This window comes from Notothenia rossii, assembly GCF_949606895.1.
Source record: "Notothenia rossii genome assembly, chromosome: 3".
Taxonomy (NCBI): domain Eukaryota; kingdom Metazoa; phylum Chordata; class Actinopteri; order Perciformes; family Nototheniidae; genus Notothenia; species Notothenia rossii.
Genome location: NC_136901.1, coordinates 6,937,916 through 6,960,755, shown reverse-complemented (window position 1 = coordinate 6,960,755; position 22,840 = coordinate 6,937,916). Strand labels below are relative to the sequence as shown.

At 39.3% G+C, this 22,840-nt stretch overlaps 1 long non-coding RNA gene across 1 annotated transcript; it reads right to left on the bottom strand.

The window, feature by feature from the left end:
* Positions 1–20,930: 20,930 nt before the first annotated feature.
* LOC307032478 lies at positions 20,931–22,170 on the bottom strand. The gene is made up of 3 exons (XR_013806274.1): positions 21,762–22,170; positions 21,427–21,540; positions 20,931–21,027 (listed from the first exon to the last, which is right to left on the bottom strand). It is a non-coding gene; the product is annotated as an uncharacterized lncRNA (long non-coding RNA).
* Between the last annotated feature and the right edge of the window lie 670 nt (positions 22,171–22,840).

The window sequence follows — 22,840 nt, the reverse complement described above, 5'->3', positions numbered from 1 at the left end:
ACATAAAAAAAACTCTTAAAAAACTTTTCAAAGGAGCTTTTCAGAGTCAGAAGAGGACCACGCGCAGGAGGCTTTTGTTCAGAATTGTAAAGGCTTGGTCTTCTACAAAGTGTCTATCTACAGGTTCTGCTATTTGTAAAGACACTTTTTAAAATGTGTTTTTTTGTCTAGATTGACTTCATTCATGTGTTACTATGGTGATACTATTTAATATGATAAGGTCAGGTACTACATTCTCACTATCCACTCAGTACAAAGGCTATGAAATAATGTGTCTGAAACTACTTTGCTTTTAGTGTTCCATTTGCATTTTTTTCACAATGGCGGTGAAAAAGTAGCTCACAACGTACGCACGTACAAGGTTTAGATTATCCTTGATTAAGATAATGATGATGAAAAATACTCGTATGGGGGAACGAAGCAGAGCGTAGTCCTTGGTCCAGTATATGTGCAACGAACAGCTGCAACTGTATTCATATGTATGCAGCATATAATTACCTATTGATTTAAGCGTTTGAAGTGCTAGTTCTAAGATGAACCATATACCGAGCAGATAATCAGTAACATTGTTGGTTGAAGATGTTCATGGCCCATCTCTTTGCCCTATTTCACAGAGGTCTAAAGGGCGATTGATCACCTAAGCATTTCCCAAAGCATCTACTGGAATCCATCTGGACCTTTCTGACCTCAATGTACAGCTTGCCTCAGCCATAATTTATCCCCGTGACCCCCACCCCAACCACCTCGCCCTGGGATTTTAATACGGTTCAAATGAGTTGAGCATGTCGGGAAAAGTTTTCTTCTTTCAATTGGTTTTGAGTCAGTGATGGACGGCCCTTATTTCACTCTGCCATGTTGACATGTAAGAGATGGGGCACTACCGTTTAAAAGTCAATATCACTGAGACAGATTGGCAATTTAAGAAAGAGAAGTGACACACTGAGTATTCAGAAGGGACATATCAGAACTTAATGCTTGCCAAAATATGACATATGACTAACACGAATAAAAAGAGTGTGGCATTTGTTAATTTAAGGAACACCCCGGGTTTGTAAAATATATTTAATTGGCTGCTCTATTTTATGACTGACACGTTCGACATGAACTTACTATAAAATGCACCTAACAAGTAATTTGACTTTTCATTTTAAAATAACTCACCTGCCTTAAACAGTAGCATAGCAATTAGGAAAATGTGAATTAGTTTTAGGTGATGACGAATCATCCAACTCTATGGAGTGTTATTGAAGAAGAGACATAATTAGGGGTGCACCGAATGGGAAATTCTTGGCCGAAACCGATACCGAAAATAGGAAACAGTTAGCCGAATGCCGAAAGGCCGAAAATGATTAATAGAAATATATATATATATAATGTATACATTTTTTACCAATGTTGTTCAGCTACCTGATTATGGAAAAAGACATGATTATGGCAAAACTTAAAAATGTAAACAACATTGTATCATTTAGATACCGAAAGTACAATATATTGAACACTGTGCTGCTGTCATTTCCCCCTAATGATAACCTGAGATGGTGAATTATAACTCACAATGAAAATTGTTCAGGAAAGTGGGTATAGAGTAGACATGTAGAACTATATAAGCTTATGATAAGCCAGCCTTGTCTACTTATTAAGGAAAAGTGGGAGGTTCTTTTTAATGAACAGTAGCTTCTCTGCTTTATCATCCATAAGTCTGTTCCTCTTCTCATCAAGCACATGAGAGGCAGCGCTGAACAGTCTCTCGCTGTCAGTGCTTGTGATTTGATCATACTCCGCATATTTGTCCGGGTTTTTTGATTTCAAGTGGTGGAGTAATCCCGAAGTGGTGAAAGTCTTTGCAGTTACACCCCCTCGAGAAATGTCAGCTGAACACGTTTTACAAATCGCAATCCGCGCCTCTTTCTCTGATATCTTTAAATGTCTCCAAGCGCCAGAGATGTTGGCTGTGAGCCAGCCGCGAGCATGGTCGCGCTTGTCGCCACGTTTTGATTACGTCATCACAACAACACGTTAGCTTACCAGCGTAACCCTGTTCTCTGACATTCGGTGATATTTTTTCGTTGCCGAAAGCCGAAAAGGGCCTTTTTAACCATTTTCGGCCGATAATTTTCGGCGGCCGAATATTCGGTTTATCCCTAGAAATAATGTGTACCAGCTCCGAGGTTGCTGCTTGTAGATGACCCTGACTTTTGACCTTCAAGTGAAAAGACAGTTTACACACTTAGGGGCCAATATTACAACATCATACGGTGATCTAAAGCCCTTAGAGACTATTATGATGTTTAAACCCTGCTGTAAAAAGGTGTTGAATAACAACAAACTATATAATTAGTAGTTTGGGGTTTCTGAGAGCCTTGCCAGTTATGCAGCTATACATTCAAATGGTGTTTCTAGAAGAAGGGTCGTGGGGTCATTACACTTGAACAGGGTCTAACCACCTGGGAGCGTGAAAGTGCACTTTTATCCTGACGGTATGGTCCTAAAAGGAAAAGATCAATTCTCTAGGGGAGTAATACAACATTGACCTCATAGCGGTGCTTGATGAAATATGATTGCACATAAGAAACGTGGATATCGTCTGGGAAACGTGAATGCCTAGACATGTGTGTCGATCTGTCTTGTAAGTAGATGATGAGTTATTTCAGTGAAGTTATTTTGATCTGCTGATGTTGCTAGAGGAAAAGTAAAGGGGATCACCAGGAGGATGCATCAAGGCTATATGTTTGACGACAATTTACTATATAGTTCATGAGATATATCAGTCCGGAACAAAATGATGGTCCAATCATTGCAGTCTATAGAACCAGGGTTTTGTTAAGGCTAAAATGTACAAAAACCTTTGATTCTCTGATCTTTTGTTCCCGTCTGCCTGGAGCTCAGGATGGACAGGATGTTCTTTTTTATCTGCGACCCCATTTGCTCAGACTGTATTTGCTCAAAAAAAAAAAAAATCAATCATCCAGTTCTTTTTTGTGTTATTTTTAATGTTCTTTAAAAAGCAATTTGATACCAGATCCTGTTTTCCAAAAGTACCAGTGGTGATCCCCGTTCAAAGTCTGTGCATTACAGCGCTGACGGTGATGAACTTGCTTTTTGCAGCTTGGCACCGTTCCTTTTGCTTAGTGTTTAGCCTGTAAGCACAACTCCTAGGACTGAAAGAATAAATAGATTCTATAGTGTGCATGACAGAAAAGCAAAGCAGGCAAAATGAAAAATAAAATGGGCTTTCAGGGATTTTGCTGTTATAGTGAGAAGAGGACACGAGTGAGCTACATTTCCAACACATTGATGTTATAAAGAGGAATAAAACCAAAGCCAGATTCTATGTATTGTGTAGCTTTCACATTATTTATAGAGAATACATCAGTGGGTTAAGCGTAAAATGCACAATAACGAGAAAAGGAGATGAAAACAAACTGTTTTTTAGGCTTCAAAGAGGGCCTAGCCTTCACGCCTGGACTACCATTTTGGTGGGACGCTTGCAGATAATTTAATATGTGACTTTAAATTATTCTCATGGATTATAACTCCTATGTGGCTTATTAATGTTCTTTGATCCCATTGTCATGCCTTCATGTAATTACCACACTGTCCTTCGCTTTTTTTTTTATGTAAATGTGTTTCTGTCAGTTCCTTTGTATGTGTTAATGATTTGTGGCTGCCCCCTGTCATTAAAAACTACAATAAGAAACCATGAATTGTTAGTAATTACGGGAGCGTGTGCAATAAGAGCTCAGGAAGTCCATGACATCATTTGGTATTACATAGTTGAAACATAATAATAGATTAATTTTGTTAGTGCTAATTTTCGGTGGCCGAATATTCGGTGCATCCCTAATAAAGATATAGTTAAAGTTCAAATCAAGCAATACAAAAACAATTGAAAGCCAGATTGAAGAGGTGAGTTTTTGTGAAGTTTTTGTGAAACATGTGTATTATATTAAGTTAGGGTTGAGGTACATGCTATATGGGTAAAAAAGATATGGAGACCAAGATCAACTGCAGTTTTAAACCTTTTCTGAATGTGTGAAACGTTCAGAAGTCTCTAGTCTGATACGTCCAAATCAAACAACTTCACTGTTCCACTGTCTTAGATCTAATCCAGTAAGATGTGTGGACTTTAGCAGGACTTCCTTTTGTCCACTGGGATTTCTCTCAAATACCACAAATCTACGGTGTGTGGGTAAAATGCACAGTCTATATACTATCACTTGGTCTCTGAACAAAGCCATTCAAGCTCAACAAAGCAACCTCATTTAAGAAACTGCACAGAATTTCCAAGCAAGTCACTTCAAAGCAAACTAGCAGACTGAAATCACACGTAATTACAGAATATGACACCGAAATTGCATGATAATATCGTACTGAATTATGAGACGTCTTTCTGCCATCAGGTTCTCGTACTCATTAACTAAATAAACTGAAGGTGGCTTCTTATTAACATCAGAGAGCTCAGACGTGTCCATCAAATAAACTCTATAAGTGTTTGATCTTAGTTGCTTTTCAGCCTCACTTTGATGTAGTCTCTCACTGACAAAGATGTGTGGACCTTAAATCACATGATAGTTAAGCAAACAAATATTATTGTCAATTCTTGGCATAATTTCATATTTAGTTTGATTTGAAGACTGTCTCCTTCTCAGAGTAGGGCAGCTCGATTATGGCAAAAATCATAATCTCGATTATTTGGGTCAATAATTGTAATTGCGATTATTAAATGCGATTATTCATTGACTTTGAAAACATCCATTTATTGGAGAAAAACATTTTGAACAGAACGTTTTTAACAGTTGATTACCCTGAACTTTAAGTATAATTCAACTGAAAAAAAAAAAAAAAAAAAAAAATTTTTTATTTTTATTACGTTGTTTTTGCCATCGTTGCAAGCCATAATCGTAATCGCGATTAAAATACAAAGGTGACCTGATTAAATGGTCCTGACAAGAGGGTTTCTTCCCCCTTCTTTGATGGGGATAAACAACTCACAGGGCAAAGTGTATGCTTGTTTACGGGTGTGAAACAGAGGGTGCGAAATGAAGGGAGAGAAAAACAGAATGTTCAAATTCATCCCAATTAAATAAATGAATCATCGCAGAGCAATAGCAGAGTAGATCAGAACAACTCTGCCGATGAGTCTCCCACTGTTCCAGCCAGCAGGCCTCGGCCACCCCACGGAGATTAATCAAATTCATGGGATGTTTGATTTGCATTTCATTAAAGATTTGGGAGAAAAATAAATGGGGAGGCACTTTGTTTGCAGGGGATGGACTACATTTCGAACCCATCTTCATTTGTGTCGTGCCTGTATTTCTTATCATCGCCGACGTGGCTTTGGGTTTCTTTTGGGTTGCTCTCTTGGGAAAGGGAGTCGGTGCAGTCTGATGTTTATCTGGCTCCAGAAAAGCAAGCTATGTTTTAATGTGGGTCATATTTGCTTATGTTGTACACATTTGGCAAATGTTCTATATGTTCCCGTCTTTGCCAGGCCTCAGACTGGATGATTGAACAGAAAACAAGTTATATTACTTGACATATTGCCATCATGCCATGCCCTGGGTCCAGCGCCTTCTTTTGTTGCACAATGAATGAATAAATGAATAGATATGTGGGTATATGACACTGTACATTTTGACATATATTTTTCCAATAATGAATTCAAATAATAACCTTTGTAACCGCGGTCTTCCTCACTGTATATGTTTGTTATCACCTGCACACATGCATTGTCCCATACACCTAAACAGCTGCCGATTGTGATGGGAACTATTTGCACAGATGGGTAAAATCCTAATCTCTTTTACTGTCCAAATGCATCCAATGTTTCAGTGGATGTGCAAACTCAAGTGTGTGACATCTGTGTCCTTTTGGATGTATGCCCGAGATATCAAAAACAGGGACATACATAAATCCTCTGTTAGCGTTTTTTTTTTACATTTTCATTTGATTTTATTCTTAGTTTAATTCTCCAGCAGCCCTAGTGGCTCCCTTTTGAGGAGTTCATTAAGATGGCATTTTGTAAAACACAATGCGTCTCCACTCCCAGGGCAAATTACCTTAAATTACAATTAGTGAAAAGACACAATAGTGCAAAATCATCGAAGTCAAAAGCAGTAATTGCTCCTGTGCTGACTTTGTGAACATTGCTTGTTTGCCATCCACTTTTGAGTTGCACATTTGGGAGCATTTGAGCATTCTTCCCGTGCCAAACTGCATTAGTTCAACAGCTCGCTAGATAGAAAGAGTATTTCTACCCGAAGCTTCCATCTGAGTTGCCGGTCTTGTTCCCCATCTGTATAAACAACATCGACATGGATGACATGTCAGGCTTTAAAACACTAGTCGAGATCAAATCAATGGCACGGGTAGTGATAATCAATTTCAATGAACCTGCACTGTGTTGTAAACCGATTCACATTTATCCACTGGAAATCAATATTATGGAACTGCTTACTAGCCTGTGGCATTGACATGGCAAGAGGTTGGCTCCCGAAATACACATTTGCATTCTAAGTTACACATATAACTACCTCCTCCAAGTATATCATAGTCATATTCTTATATTAAGCCTTCTAATAAGGGAAAAGGAGGGGAGTGAAGCTCCTGGAAATGATTTACACACATGGGAATTAGAGCTCAGCTGTGTTGGATAAGTACAGCCATCAGCTGTGATAGAGACAGATAGAAACATGCAACACAATCCACGCTGCCAATACTAACATGCTGGCACTGGACTGTGTTTGCTTCCTCACTCGAGCAAATCATCCATATAAACCAAGAGTTTTGTTTCAATAATATTTGAAGATCATGCAGCAAATCACTTTCAACGAATGCCAACACCGGATCACATGAGGAAAGAGCGGATTGGAAGTTAGCCCATTCCAAGTCTGCATGTGAATATGTAGCTGCTGAGCGTCGTTAGGAGAGCATAGATGTCAAACATTCCTACCTCCATGTGATTCCATTAACAGATAAGTGGATCATTTTACCAGTGATATTGCATTTCTTATCTGTAAATGCGGTGCCTTTGCGATTCTCTCCCTTAAGTCACGCTGAACTACTGCAATGCAGAGGATGATAATTGTATTGTATTGATTTTTATAACTTAACTAATTTTGCCCATTTGTAATTTCTGATGAGACGAGCCAGAACATTAATGACTATGGATTTCCGGGGAAGAACTTGACCATTCATTAACATACTGTATATGAGGCCACGGATTGAACAAAGTGAAATATCGCTTTTAAAGTCCGACATTGGCAAAGGCCATTTTCTATAAAGTAATATATTTCATGCAAACGAGCCCTGCGTATCTTTATTGATCTCGAGAAATAAATTATCATAGATCAAGGTACTCACTGCGGGCAGCTCCATATTGAGACCGGTTGCTTCAAGGAAACATGGCTCTCGTGAAATGACAGCACATATTACATGATAAAGTATATCATGCATGATCCATCACAGACGTCAGTTCATCACGGGTCATGTGAAACAGAACATGTTAGGACGATATTTTTCATAATAATGAGTAGTTTGAGGGATTACAACTTGGTATTGAGTAACTACATGTGGCAACACATCCTAGCGCAATTAAATACACGGTGGATTTTCTGCTTATGTGGTCGAGTTTGACCATTAGCTAATGGTGGCTAATGGTAGCCAACTTAAAGTGGTATTTCCTATAACTACTCCTGTGAGCTTTAACCATTCTACGAAAGAGAATAAAAGCAAAAAGTAGGGAGTCTAACTTCTCATGAACTCCACTAATGAGGTGAATTAAGGTAAAAGCAATTATCTCTTATTGGTTTTCCTTTTTTTTCCAAAGCTACCAATTACAAAGGCAGAAACGGATGAGAAAGCTGAGAGCTAATCAGGTGGTGTGAGGGGCTGCGTCTCAATAAAGACCATCCGAATGTTTATACTGTACATGTAATGAAATGCAACTGAAGCCTAAAGCCATTATGTGAGATAAATATGCAGCATATAATGAAAGAGAATAATTTTGTTTTTGTAAGTTATGTTCCTCCATTTAATGGCTGCATTGCCTAGCAACAGCATCCTGGCCAGTGATAAATATCCATCCCCCACCGCCTCTCATCTCATCCTAAAAGGCTGCTTGAAATTTGCAGCAAACACTTGAAACCACTACACTATGCTTACCCCCCTATACTTAACCAGCTACCGCCCTGGATGAGCAATTATGTAACATTTGGGGTTAGGAGTTCACAAAGTCGTTAAATGCTTTTCTAATTATTATTGATTGAGCGCCAAAGGATCGAAGAGAATCTGGAGCGGCGGAGAGGCCGAGACAGGAGTGAAGTATGGTGCTTTCAGGCCTGCCAAGAGAGAAGCCTCTCCCAGACTGACGTGGTTCAAACTGCCGCCCTCCACCAACACATGGTGGCACCTTTTTCATTTTCAGATGATCCTATCTGGGCATCTCCAAGGAAATGGGACATAATGTCAATTTTCTGCATCAGGCCAGAAAAAATATATTGGCAACAAAAAAAAGCAATTTGCTGACATTTTATGCTGTTTTCTTCCGCCAACTCAAGGAACTCTGAAGTAGAGTTAAAATAAGCTGCATAAATTCTATCAAACTTTTCATTCTGTATGCAACCGGTGCAGTCATACCAAACAGGATTCTCAAATAGCTGTGGAGCTTTCTCCCAAATGAGTGCTGTTACTACAATGAGATGGGCTAAAATATGACATTGAAAACAGTGAATTTGGCGCAGAGAGCATACTAAGCAGTCAATTTGTAAATTAAGTGTCATCATTTTCTTTTCTTTTTTCAACTGTCCCACACGCACTTGTGCAAGCTATGGAAGGGAAGTGTATTGTGAGTTACAATCCACTTCCCTTCCATATTATTCACTGTGTTACAATTTGTAACACAATGAATAATACAATGGATTATTAAATTTAATTAATTGGAGATAGCCTTGGTTAATTAAAAGGGCTTTTGGTAAATTCCCATTGTGCTTCCTGTCATAAAAATAGCATTGGAACAGAAGTGCCACGCCACTTTGTCTTCATATCTTGGTATTCTGCTCACTTCCTGCAGCACGGTGACGTAATTCCTTCAAGATTTCGCCAGAATGCAGTACTTTTTTTTTCTGTTAGTCTCAATCTGTCAATCAATCAGAGGCATTGTTTGGGCATGATAACAAACAAAGAATGTGTAGACTGTTTCTTTCATGACCCATCATCACTGTGTGAGAGTGTTTGTCTGCAGATACCAGCAGCCAACACTTCATGTACTCCTCTTCCTGCTTTTCTTTTAGAATAACATACAATTACAGTAACTGGAGCATATCTATCCATCAGGACCTGTCACACAGAGTCAATGAAAACTCATTAGTCGAATGCATCGGAGGTGAAACTAATTTTAGATTCCAACAAAAGGCGGGCACGTGTGCATGTGCATGTGTATTTCCTTTTGACTTTTCATCTGTCTTTTTCCAGACAGATTGTCCATGCATGTGTTAGTGTTTATGTTTTTACTTTCAAACACTTGATAAAAAGCTAGACAGCTTATTAATGCATTACGATAAGATTGTGTTTTCTTGTTTAAATGCTAATTCATGCGCGCATGTGATCTCCCTTTGTCTCAAGGTTCTTTGATTCCTCCTGTCTGTCTCTCCTGCACTGTCTCTCACAAACAAAGATTAGTCTCTCCTCAAGCTGTCTTTTTTTTCTGCTCATTTGCTACAACATCAGAGCTATTGGAATTGTTTTCGTTGCAGCACTCATGGCATGTGAAGATTGTCTCATATTCTCTCACGAGAGAAGAAAGACAATAACTCTCAGCAAAGATGAATGGGCAGCAATAACTTCTGGGGAATTTATGGTGATTTTCTGCACGTCAAGTTCCTCACATCCACAAATAAGACGTCTTTGCTCACATCTCATTTGTTACAGCTGATGCTTAGGCAATATACGGTTCAGCATAGTGCTACATGTGGCTGCAGGCTGCTATCAGGATCACAGACAAAGGCACATTATCATAAGAGGCGAATATTTCCATCCGTCATGTTTTTGTTCTTTGTTTCGATATAATTGTTGCTAAGTGCTCCCTGATGTGCTCATGTTGAACTACAATACGGCTGTCAATCAAGCAGTGGGACAGATTCAAAGTGTGGATTTCATTTTAAGAGACAATTCCGATGTCTTTAAGTAATATTCTGTCTTCCTGTTTTATGTTGTTACTCACCTCCTCCTCCTTGTTTCACTTCACTTCACTTCCTGCCATGTTGCTTGTCTGCCCGACCCTAATCAGTTTCACCTGTCCCCCGTTAGCCCTGCAGTCACCTGACCTCCTGCACACCTGTGCTCACTTTCCTAATTGGCCTGTCTCTGAATTAACACACATAGTTCCTGCCATGGTATGTCTCTATTAATGATCCGAGTTCTGTCACCTGTTTAACGTTAGTGTGTCCTGCATGTGGTTTAAAGCCAATTCCGAACCCCCCCCGACGCACTTTGACTCCGTGATGGAGTGAAATATGTCTATGGCTAGTGATGGCGAGATGAAGCCTTATGAAGCTTTGAAGCTTTCCAGCCCATTGGTTCTCAAAAGTGTTCATCTCATGAGGCTTCATCATGGGTGTTAGAGCCAGTATTTTGATTTGATAAGAAAGGCCACCTAATGGTGACGTCTGTAGTCAACGCACTATAAAGGACTACAATTCCCACGGCGCCTGTGCTAACGCCACAGTGATGGGCAACCTGTTGAGAGACGCCGTGGAGGAACAGTTTTTAACGTAACGTACTCGTACCGTACACATACATACAAACCGTACAAGTACCATTTAAGTTGTGAAGTTATAAGCATTATCACGAAAGAAAGAATACCTAAGTTGTTTGTTTTATTTGATTTTTGCCTATTTCTTTTGAATATTGTAAAGGCCTATTTTTCTTTCTTGCATGTGCAAAAGTTTGTCATTTTATTTTGAGCAAACACATCGCAACATCTTCTAAACCATTGGAGGCCAAGCAACACTTCAAACTGTGAGTAATTTAAGAAAAGAAACGAGTTAGAACTGTCTGTTTAATGCGTGTAGTGGCTTGATGGAAAAACAAGGAAGGAAGCCACGACAATGGGCTTCATTTGAACACAAACCCCCTGTTGGTCAAAGTGTGTAAAACAGGTAGATTGGACATCTCAACAGTGTGCTCTCTCGTACCGAGTTTCCAATGAGTAAAGCCTTAGAATAACTCTAAACAACGAACATTGAATCATAGGTTCATGTTAACAATATTGTATTTATTCCAGTTGATTGTGATTGAAAAGCCTAAGGAGGCTGCTAAACATTGCAAAGAGGGATTTGTATTCCTTACTAATATTCATAAACGTAACCATGTTGTAGCCTGAGAAAGGCTAAACCATATCAAAGAATACATTTATTAACTACATTATCTCATTTAGCTGTAGCTTTTATAAACAACAAAAATTACGTATTGAAATTGTTATTTCAATACGTAATGCTATGTGTGAATGATAAATTGCCTTAGCTAAAGCTTGAGCTAACTTATCCATTAGCTAGTAGCCTAACTTAGTTTGTCTTTTGGCTAATAGCTGTAAACTCGAGTAACTGGCAGCTTAGTCATTTGTTCATCAACACTCACCTTCAAACAAGCCAAGAAAAGCGTATGGGACTTTAAGGTCGGAGGTGCTGCTACCTGTCTGTCTGAAGTGACTGCCGATGTCCGCACCGCTGTGCGCGAGACGTGGAGGGAGGGAGGGTAGAGAGAGCATCGGAACTTCACAACTTCACAGTCTAATCTCCCGACCTGATATTTTTGATTTTGTATTCAATCAATATATTTTTAGAAAGGGAAACTGTGCGCAAACAGCAGGAGATATATATTCTTTTTTTTTTTTTAAATGTAAAAAGGGGAGAAAAGTGCACTTTCTCTGGAGGAAGAAAAAGGCCAGGGGCTCACTTTGCACGTGCCTGCTGATTAGTATGTTGTGCCTGTTAGTAGTTGCTCTATGCATTAAAATATAAAGCACAATGAGGTTTCTTGGATTGAAATGTGCATAGCCTACCAAATGTGTTTACATTGCCTTAAAAGTGTGTGTCGGTCATTTCAACCTGGCAGAACATTTTTTCTTTCTGTCTTTTTTACTTAAGAATTTAATTATGAGCCGATTATTGAATGTGTCTGAAACCTTCCATTTCCACACTCCACATTTTTTAATGCAACATCAAGGCTTTGGCTTTGGTCAGGGTGGATTCCTCTGGGATATTTTCTCCAAACGGGAGTGTGGTGTCTGGTGTCAGTAACAATACAACATGGCTTCCCTCAGGACGGTTGTGCAGTAAAGCAGCAATACTTTATCCATGTTCTGATAGAGGCCTTCCTATGAGACTTGAAGTGGCCTTTCTCTTCCTGCAGCACTTAGTCCGTGTCACGATGACCGGGGAATATGTTCCCGCTCGGTCCCAGCAGCACATGAACACAGATAGTGGGTCGTAATCCACTTGCCATCGCCAGTGATTGATTGTTTGCACAGCAGCGAGACACCGGGTAGCTCGCTCTTCCTTCAAGGCCTGCAAGGCACTTGGCATGGGACATCTCATCCCCACCGTGGAAAAACTGCCATGTCTGTTCAGACTCAGAGCAAAACATTTTTATGCTTTCTTCAATGCTACAGGAATTGCGTTTGAAGAAGTTCACCCCTTGATCTTAAAAAAGCAAATTTCAAGGCATTTATGAATCTTTAATGACATTGATATTAAGACTTTCACCGTCATACTTTTAATTTCATTCCTTTTGGCATTTTTTACAATAAGTTGCCAACATTTAAAAATTATTTCATTGCGGCATGAACTATTTAATCCGTTTATGTTGCTTTAATAATTACAAGATTGTGATTGATGTCTAAATGTTTCATGTTAAGCTGTTTATTTGGTAACATGTCACAGGCAAGATGAAACTCACAAGCAGATGCCTGTAAATAAACTCAAGAACACAAACGGCTGTGCGATCACCTCTGCTTGAACAGATTTTGCTTACATTTACCAATTCCCTTATGAATATGGAAGGAGTCAGCCATGTTTTCATCTGTGGCCTTTACCTGACCCAGAATGCATCCTGCTGATTTTCAGAAAACCTGAACAAGGGGGTCACATCTTATGGAGGCAGACACGCAGTCCCCTGTGGGGAAAATCACACTACACTTGCATGTTCAAAAAAGACATTGATTTTACAAGGGTTTCTGGGTCACAAGCAGACTATCATGTTGTGAGGAGATCGGTATATTTCACTCCATTTGGAGATTGCTATTCATTATGATTGTACGATAGAAACAATAAAGGCTTTTATTGCACTCATTATCCCTCTCTAATTTTATGTTCAAACACAATATATGCGCCAACCTGCAGTCACGAAAACCTACTGAAAGGAGAGGGATTGGAGAAAGCAAATTAAGTTTTCCATATCCTTCACGACACGCTCAACCTGTTTATGCTGACTAAAGACAATGATTAGGTTCGGGTTACAATGCGTTTGACTTTTTATGTATCTCTAATCCTTGAGATCTCGAGCACCACCCGAAGAAAAAAAGTGGTTTACTGTAGTGTTAGATTTGATATTGCATGTATCATAGAAGACCTTCAGAATGTTTAGCTTTTGGTTGGATATCTTGTAAAGCGTCGGCCATTGGAGCAACAATTGGTGTTGATGTCCTGAAAAGCTCTCTGACCCTCTGTTCTTCCATAGTGCTACCAAAGGTTACAGCTACCGGAAGGAAACACGTTTAAATGTGAACATTAAAAAAAGAAAAACATTAAATCAGGGTAAGCTTTGTTAACCAGCCATTAAATATATGAAATTGTGATGCATCATTCCCTAAACACACTTTACTTTGTCGTAGTCTGTTAACTTTTCCCATCTAAATAGATAATTAAGCTTTTTTTTATTTGCAGTTATATTCAAGCTTTTATCTGCAGACTTAAATAATGAATGAATACCGAAGTATTAAATTAATCCAATGAATGGCTGCAGGGTACAAATCATCGCCATTTGAACGTATTCAGACTGGATATACAGTCGGCTATAATCATGCAAGGCCAACACTGCAATTACCTGAATATTTTAGGTCATACGTTTCCATAGAGAATAATCCTTGTTCTTCTTTGATTTTTTCTTAAGAGCAACCTCTTTATGACTAATTTCTAAAGAAATGTGACTTAAAGTTTCAGAAGTGTGATACATCTTACTTCTTCCTTCTCTCTGTCTGTACCTGTGTACTCTCATGTTCCGATTAACCCAGCTTCCCTAAATGTCTTTCTTTTTGGTGTCTATATACGCCGGGATCCGGAGTCATGGATGATCCCGTTGCTGCGGTCCTGTGTCCTGGATCACGAGCCCTGGATCTTGAGTCGTGGCTGTGGTCCTGGATCATAAGTCCCGGATGGTTATCCTCATGGATTCATCTTCTTATTATACACACATGCATTTCCAAACATTTGGTCTACCTATGTTGCAAATGTATTATCTTTTCAATGTACACACGGCAGCTATTGCACGTCTGTCCGTCCTGGGAGAGGGATCCCTCCTCTGTAGCTCTCCCTGAGGTTTCTCCCATGTTCCCCTTTGAACTGTGGGGTTTCTCTGGAAGTGTTTCCTTGTACGATGTGAGGGTCTAAGGACAGAGGGTCTAAGGACAGAGGGTCTAAGGATAGAGGGTGTCGTACTGTCATACTGATATTCTGTACAAACTTTGAAGACCACTGAGACAAATGTAACATCTGTGATATTGGGCTATATAAATAAACATTGATTGATTGATTGATTGATTGAAGTGTGTAAATACTTTTTTTGTATGACTTTCTTATTCACCAATGGAATAATTCTAATATTTTATTAGACTTAAAGTACTCCAAACATACAAAGTACATTTAAATGTGCATATGTTCAAGCCAGAAAAATGAATGCGTAAGAATACACATGAATAATTCAGTATTTTCCACCAGAAGTTTTTACAGCAGCATGGCTTTGAAATGCTTTTAAAACATTAATGTTGGGAAATAAATAGTTATTTTCCATATTTTTTAAAATAAAAATCTTAGTAATCTTGTACTAATTATATGGAAAGAAGAGACAAATGTCAGAGTGAGCTTTCCAGAGAGCCATTTACATACACTGCTTAAACAAGTGATCTGTCTTATATAGCATTAGCATGTGCCATCAACACAAATGGCGCAGTGATATATTAATGAAAGAAACATGTATATTGTACCAAACATGACCATTGATAGGAGGGCCTCTCTTTGGGATTCAATCAAACTGACAAGCAGCTGAAGTGCAATTTGGCACCAAGTCTATAATGATGGTGAGTAGGAGCAATCCTCTGTAATAGCGTTGCATATCGATATCTTCAAATGATTTATATTGTCTCTTTTCCCTGTAGTGTAATTCAAGCCATGCTGTTGTCGTAGTCTCATGTGGGAACCTGGCAATATATATCAATAGTGTTCGATTCATTATAATGAGATATTTTCATGGTCTGTTTAATCCGTTTAACTGGCATGTGTCAAACCTTTTGGTAAGAAGGGCTTTGCAAAGAATCAGAGAAGCCATATTTTTAGAGAGAGATCTAAAGAACGGGGACAGATTTGGTTTCCATGTTAAAAAAAGATGGCTTGTTCCTGGAAGGTTTGAATTCACAGATATGCCACAGTACAGGGAAAGTGATTGAGCAACACCTTCCAGAAAGAAAGAAAGAAAGGGAGACAGAGAGGGAGATAGATAGATCACCTCGTCCTCTCCGCTGTATAATAAAATAATGCAGCCTTGTCTCTCTCCTTGGGGAATCAAACTAAGCGCTTGTGACAGGGCTGTATCTACATTTGCCTCAATGCAAGATGGCAGGTTTCTCACAAGAGATCAGGGATTTGACTTCTGTCTATTACCGTCGGCCAGATACAGATTGTTGATTTTGTATCAGTTGCGGCCATTGGTTAAAATGAAGCTTCAGGGAATTGTCAGGGTCACAGGATCCAATTTTTATTGGACTATTGAGTGACCAAGCCAAGGCCTGCCAGATTGCTATTGGCAGGTTTAATTTCAATGTGTTATTTGTTGCCAAAGGCCATACGACAAGACAACGTAATACCAACAACAAGACAGAGAGTAATGTAATTGAGTACTTAAGACCCCTGGAATTGTTTTGATTCATCCATCACCCAATCCTAGATTTTAGTAGAATTTCCATGGAGTCTCCATCTAATTAATTACTAGCTATTTGGACAATGTAAACCAGTATTTTAAAACATCATAAGATTTCCAAGGGTGGAATATCATGAATTTTACCAAACACCCTTAATGACGCAGCACAAATGCAGCAAGCCTTGTACATTGGCTACATGTTTTTCTTTATAATCACAGTTCACAGGTCAGATATCCCGTCGAGGGCTTGTCATACACCGTAGAGCTTTCAGGGCCTGATGCTCATATTCATCAAAAATGCAGACGAGGCACTTTGATCACAAGCTAGCGGGGCCTGGAGAGCAGGTGCACAGGTGTTCGCTACCTTCACAATGTCACTGTCTCTGTCCCATCTGGTTGTACTGTAACATCCATATGCATGGTGTTATCAAGCATGCCTGCCATCTCGCTACACTTCACCTCTTCATCTCGCCCACCCCCTCTCTCGTCACCGAGGCTTGCTTCTCTCTCAAGAACACCTTTGTATACCCTTGCAGCGCCTTCCACAACTCCATGATAACACTCTTAGTTTTCAATCCTACAAGAGCCGTGTGTTCTTAAAGGTATCTGGGAAGTGCAAGCTTAAGCAGTGTTGAACTTATTTTACAGTACGTGCAGATATTATGTTATCATTTACCTGACATATGTTCTGCTGTACATTTGAACAAGCTTCCTTTTAAGCAGAAAAGGACTGCAACAGACTTTAATGATGATGTCATTCGTAGACAAACCCCGAAGCTGCTCAACCGGCAGTGAATAATGGAACAAATGCTACGTCTGTGACAGCAGACATGGCACTGGTGTATCGAAGGTATTCTGATAAACAGCTGGAAACACTTCACATAAAAGATTGGGTCGATAATGGACATCCTGAATTGGGAGACCTCTCTTGGTTTGTAGAAATTTGCTTTATATATTCACAATGGTTTTTTTTTATTGTGGATTTTTCTATTCACTTTAGGATTTAACAAAAAACATTTGAGCAGAATTCAATGCATTGTCGTTTTTAAGTGCAAGAAATAAGGTGATCAAATGTCATCATCCTTATTTAGGTCATCATTTAGTCACCCAAGATAAAGATGTTTTGTCTAAAAAAAAAAGCAATATTTTTTACTCATGGCATCTTATTTTTAATAAGACATACTTTTCATAGCCTCGCCAGGTAAGAGTGAGAGCTCTAAAGCAGCATCTAGTTTGTTTTTGTAGAGTACAGCTAGTAAAAGCGGCAAAAGCAATACAACCCTCCAGAGACATAATACATCATGGTTGTTTTTCAAAACCGCATTTATTGTGCGAAATGGACACGGTGCCAAGTGGAGTCAAGTACAATCGCGTCAAAAGCAGCAACAGCAAACGCTCAGTTGCGACCTTGGAGAACACTATATCACATTCTTGTTGGACCAACTTGGATATAAAGTGCAAGTAATTAATTTGATATCTTTCTGCCTCTCGTAAAAACAAAAGAATGAAACACGGTGCTCCCGCATTATCCACTCTCCGCAGTGTGGTGTTATTTATTCCTAATGTTTGAATATTCCAGTCAATAAATCAATCTGAGAAATGCAAGAGCTTCTATTTGAAGTAACTGTGATTCTTCCACTATCGAACCGACTCAAATTCGGTGATATAGACCCAACAAGTTGTGAAAATGTAATTACAACACCTCGCTATTAATATGAAGCAGTTGGAGGCCGGTGGCTGATTATTCATTACCTCTTGTCGACACACTTGCACAGCTGCCCGAGCAGTGTGTCGCTGTCACTGCCACCCCATCTGCTTGGTGGTGGTGGTTAAAGTAAACCAATAAATGAATAAGAGGGGCTTTGGAAAGGGGAATGTAGAAGGGGGGGGCATTTAAATACAAAATATTACAATGGAAGGAACAAAGAAGCTAAATTAGTGTGTGGGATTCAGCTCTATCATTATTTGTAATGATAGGTAAGGCCTTCAAATGTAGCATGACATGTACGCTGGAAGGTGTTCTCCGTGGTTCACCAGAAAGATAGAGACATAAAAAAGATAATTTACACTGCCCTGCTTTAAAAAGATGCTATTTTAGGTGTTTCATCTCAATTCATCAGTCTGAATTCTCCTTTTCAGAAATTAATGAGCTTTAATCATTAGGTTTTGATTGAGTAATTAATTTCATTGAGTACATCTGACAGCTTTGTGTCATGCACGGTAACACTTGAAACGACATGCTAATGCCTACTGAGGCCTATGGAAGAACAAAGATAACATTGATGACTTTGAGATACTATCAGAGGACGCCATTTTATAGAAAAGATGCATTACGTAAGATAAATACGGCGTCAATCTCATTCTCACTAACGCGGTGGGTTGCCCAAAGTATTGGTATGATGGAAATTGGAATAAATAGGGCAGGGCTAAGCATGATGTTTGGTCTCCGATGTGCTAACAATTTCTACGCCAAAGTCTTCATTGTTTACCGTCATGTTTGGCATGATTGTATCTGAAATAATTAACTTGACTGACTACTGGGGAAAGGCAAATCAGCGGATGTAGCTCAGACGAAATATGCAATATATATATATATAATGGAGTCTTTGAGAAGATACACATTTATTTTTTCTTCTCGCTATGAATCCAGTCTTGTTGGTTACTCTTCTTTTTGTCAGTCCATTGCTGGTTTTGGTCTTTTTCTTTGGATTTCTTTGAAAACAAGAAAATGTATAAAATATCTCCAGACTTTTCACAAGCTTTAACACCTTGCCACATCATTTCTGCAGTAAAGTGTCTCAGTCTTACCTTCCTCTGTTAAGGTAACAATGACACATTGTGCTGTTATGAGGACAGGAAGTTAGGATCTAATATCCAACATAACAGAAACATGGCAGTTTGCCTTAAAAGGGAGACCCCGCTAATGCAATACCCTCATTACCAGTGCTTTAATATTAAGTGTATTATTTTATCAATTAAGTGTGCTGCATGAATTAGAGATTAATGGAATAACAAGTAAGATAAATATTGCATCTATGTCCTTGTAGTTAAAGGTTATGTAGAAAATGAGGTAAAAAGGTATCAGACAATGAGAACAATGACCTGCTTTGGCAATGCAAAGTCATAGTGGCTGCTTGGAAAATACAAGAGTTCACGTCTTGGGACTATGGATTCCAAAACTCAGAAGCTGTTTTTTTTTTTTCTTCTTGCTCTCTCACATCACATTCTTTCATTTTTAATTAATCTCTAAGCTTGGGAAGTCTCACAAACCAATTAAATACAGTCTGTCCTCTGCCTCGAGTTGTTCATCAAATCAGAACCCTCACATTCTCCGCCTGTAAAGAGCTGTGTGTGCACGCACGTGTGTGTGTTTGATTCTGTGCTTCAACCTCCCGGAACCTTCAAAGGAATAAAATACATGAAAATCCATCTTGCTTAAAATTCCTCCTCCACCGTGGAGGAGAGATACCGGTGCCATTTCTCAAGAGGCAAGAGCAGATATGATCGTCCGAAGCAGTAAACTTAGCAAGAGCCTCCAGCATTTCAATCCATGCACGCTACATCCTGTCTCAAAGGGGTGGACTAGGGACCAACTTTCACCGTAGTCAGTATCATCGGATGACGCACTACTGAAAATCAGTGTTGAGTAATGTTAGAAATGTTGATATGGCGTAATTTGAATTAAATATACTATTTAATTTAAATCAGTTTTATTCTGAAAAACCGAAAGTTCACACTATTAATTTAACACTTTTATTCTGAAAATTCTTCATTTCCGGTTAGCATTAGCATGTGGCCAAATGCTACGTTTTCAAATCGTGAATTGAAGGTGAAATGACATGTCATGTTGTACACTAAACACACTGGGATTAGCACTCATTAATTTACGCTGAATAACGTTTATTAGGGAATGTTTAAATAACCACAGACGCCAGAATGATGTAATTTAGCAACAGAAAAAGGCAGGAATTGCATTGAACCCGCCCCTCGACGACGCCGGCCAATAGGAGAAGACCTGAGATGACAACAGGAAGAGCAAGCCAAGAATTGATCTCTTCTACCCCCTGACCTGAACTGACCGGTCGGATGAGGAGAGCGCCTCCACTCGCACATTTCATTTTGTACACCACCGCATCTTTTGTGTAATTAAATGCTGTTAACTTTTATAAGCTTCCCTTGACTCTTTTCAGTCTCTCCTGCCTTCAGGGTTCTAGAATTGCTTTCAGTTACCTAATGGCACCTGGAGAGAATCGAAATCCTGACCTTTACCAGGAAAATGTCTGCATTATTAGACCTTGCTTAACACTCCGGCATTGAAGACTAAGTGGTTCCAGAAAATCCACTTTGTTATATTTCTTCATTAATTTTAAGCCAGTATTGCCATTCTTTTTGGCTCAAAGGATGGAAACGTTGGTCTGATAATCTTTTCGAAAGATCTTTGGATGTAGTCCATGACATTTTGTGAAATGTGTTTGTGAAATGTCTTATCAACCATTGGTTTGATAGCCGTCTGTTATGGACCGAGACACAGAACGTAGGACCCAAAAGCAGGACTCGAAGACAGTTGTCCAAAAATAGAATGTCTTTAATAACAAAACTCAAATCGTACTTTCGAAAAATAGAAAGTTAAAATAGCCAAAGCTAAGTTGTACAGCGACACAAAAACTCACTTGGCAAAAGGTCTAAATCTCAAGGTCGGTATCAGGAGTCAAAAAGGCCCACGACGTGAAACATAACAAACTGACAAAGAAACACCAGGGGGATGGGCACCGGTGAAAACAATCAGGGCAGGGCCAAGCAATCTCAAGGGCGGGAAACACACAAAGGCAGGAAATGTGTGATCTGGAATGAGAGGAAAGATTACTTTCAAAATAAAAACCGGAAGTGACAAGATCAAAACACAAAACTGAAGTAAAAACATAACTAAGGCTAACATATCTGTCGAGTCACAACACCGTCAAATTTGAATACACATTAATCCACTGCCCATTTCAGGACAGTTTTAATCCAAACAACCATTCCATCCATCCAGTTTCTACCACCTATGTATCACTTGTTTGGGCTTTAAATTGCAAGTAATTGACGTTCCTATCAGTTCAATATTAGCTTGCAAACGATACAACGGTTAGCATCTTCTCAACATCAGCATGATCTTTTTTTTCTAATGGTGCACATACCAACATACATTATGTTTTCACACTCGAGTGAAATAAATGGATAGCTAACAGCAACACATTGTACCTTATTAAAATGTAACTCTTCATTAATCTTTATGCCCCGGTACATCAGCTTTTGCTGACCCATTTTTACGCCTCTCCGCTCCCCGATATGGTTCGTCAGTTCGGCAAAATTGCTCTGAAAATTAATAACACATCATTATGCACTCAAGGTAACACAATTAAACATCTTGTTATCATTATCATCGTCCAAATATAGTGTGCCATGCTCCACTCCTGGCACTCACATGCATTAAGTGAGGTGAACTCATCTATGGCTAATAACATTCAAAGGGTAAGTGCATTTGTCACAAACAAAGGCATAATATATCATCATTAATGATAAATAAAAAACAATACAAGTGCAGGTAAGGAAAGTCCATATGCCATTATGATGATACGATAACATTTATGCTGTAGCACAAACTGTCGACAGATTTTATGTGAACTGATGGCTAGCTGACAGCTTTCAACTTTTAGCCCGGCCCCCTCCCCCCCCCCTTTATTTCTTCTCTGCCATTGTCAGAAAATATCTCGTCTCCCCTGAAGCAGTGTTTGGAGCTGGCGGCTTGTGGTTGAAGGCTGTGATGGGATTCGGGGAATAACTGCTACTCTAGATTAGGGATGGAGATGAGGATGACTAGTGACTGACAAAACAGACTTCTGGGAGGGCTTAGTTACTATATAGCATCAAGGTCAAGCCGTGGAGAGGGCAGACTCTGCGGTGAATGTGCAGACATGCTGAATGTGCACTGAAACATGGTTGTGATGTTTTTCCTGCTGGTGAAAGAACGGTTAAGGGCAACCCTTTTGTAACACTTCTTAAATAGTCTTCAGCTGGGAGAGAGAAATGTATGATAAATCTTAAAAAAGAGGACAATATTACTTTAATGCGCTGCACCTGCTATAGAAAACACACACATACACACACACACACACACACACACACACACACACACACACACACACACACACACACACACACACACACACACACACACACACACACACACACACACACACACACACACACAGTGTAGGAGAATGCCCACTGTATCCCTCCAATGGTTTACACAACTGAAATGATGTGCTTCAGCTCTTCTCTGCTTATCACCATGAGCCACACTTTATTGCTTGGGCCACCTCAAAGAAAATTAAATGCAGCCTCATCCGTTTGATACCCCCGAGCACAATTTGTGAGGTCCTATTGCTGCTGAGATATTGTTGAGCTGTTGTATTTTCCAAAACACTGACCCCCCCCCCTCCAAAGATCCAGCTAAATGCAATATTTGTGTTGGCCCCATTCACAATGGCTCACATTAGCTTTTTGACTCCTTAACACCCCAGTGTGTCCGACTCTCCTCGTGGGTGGTAAAAACAATGAACAAAAAGGCAGATAGAATACTGTTCTGTGGTAATTACATTTTCTGTTCTGCTTT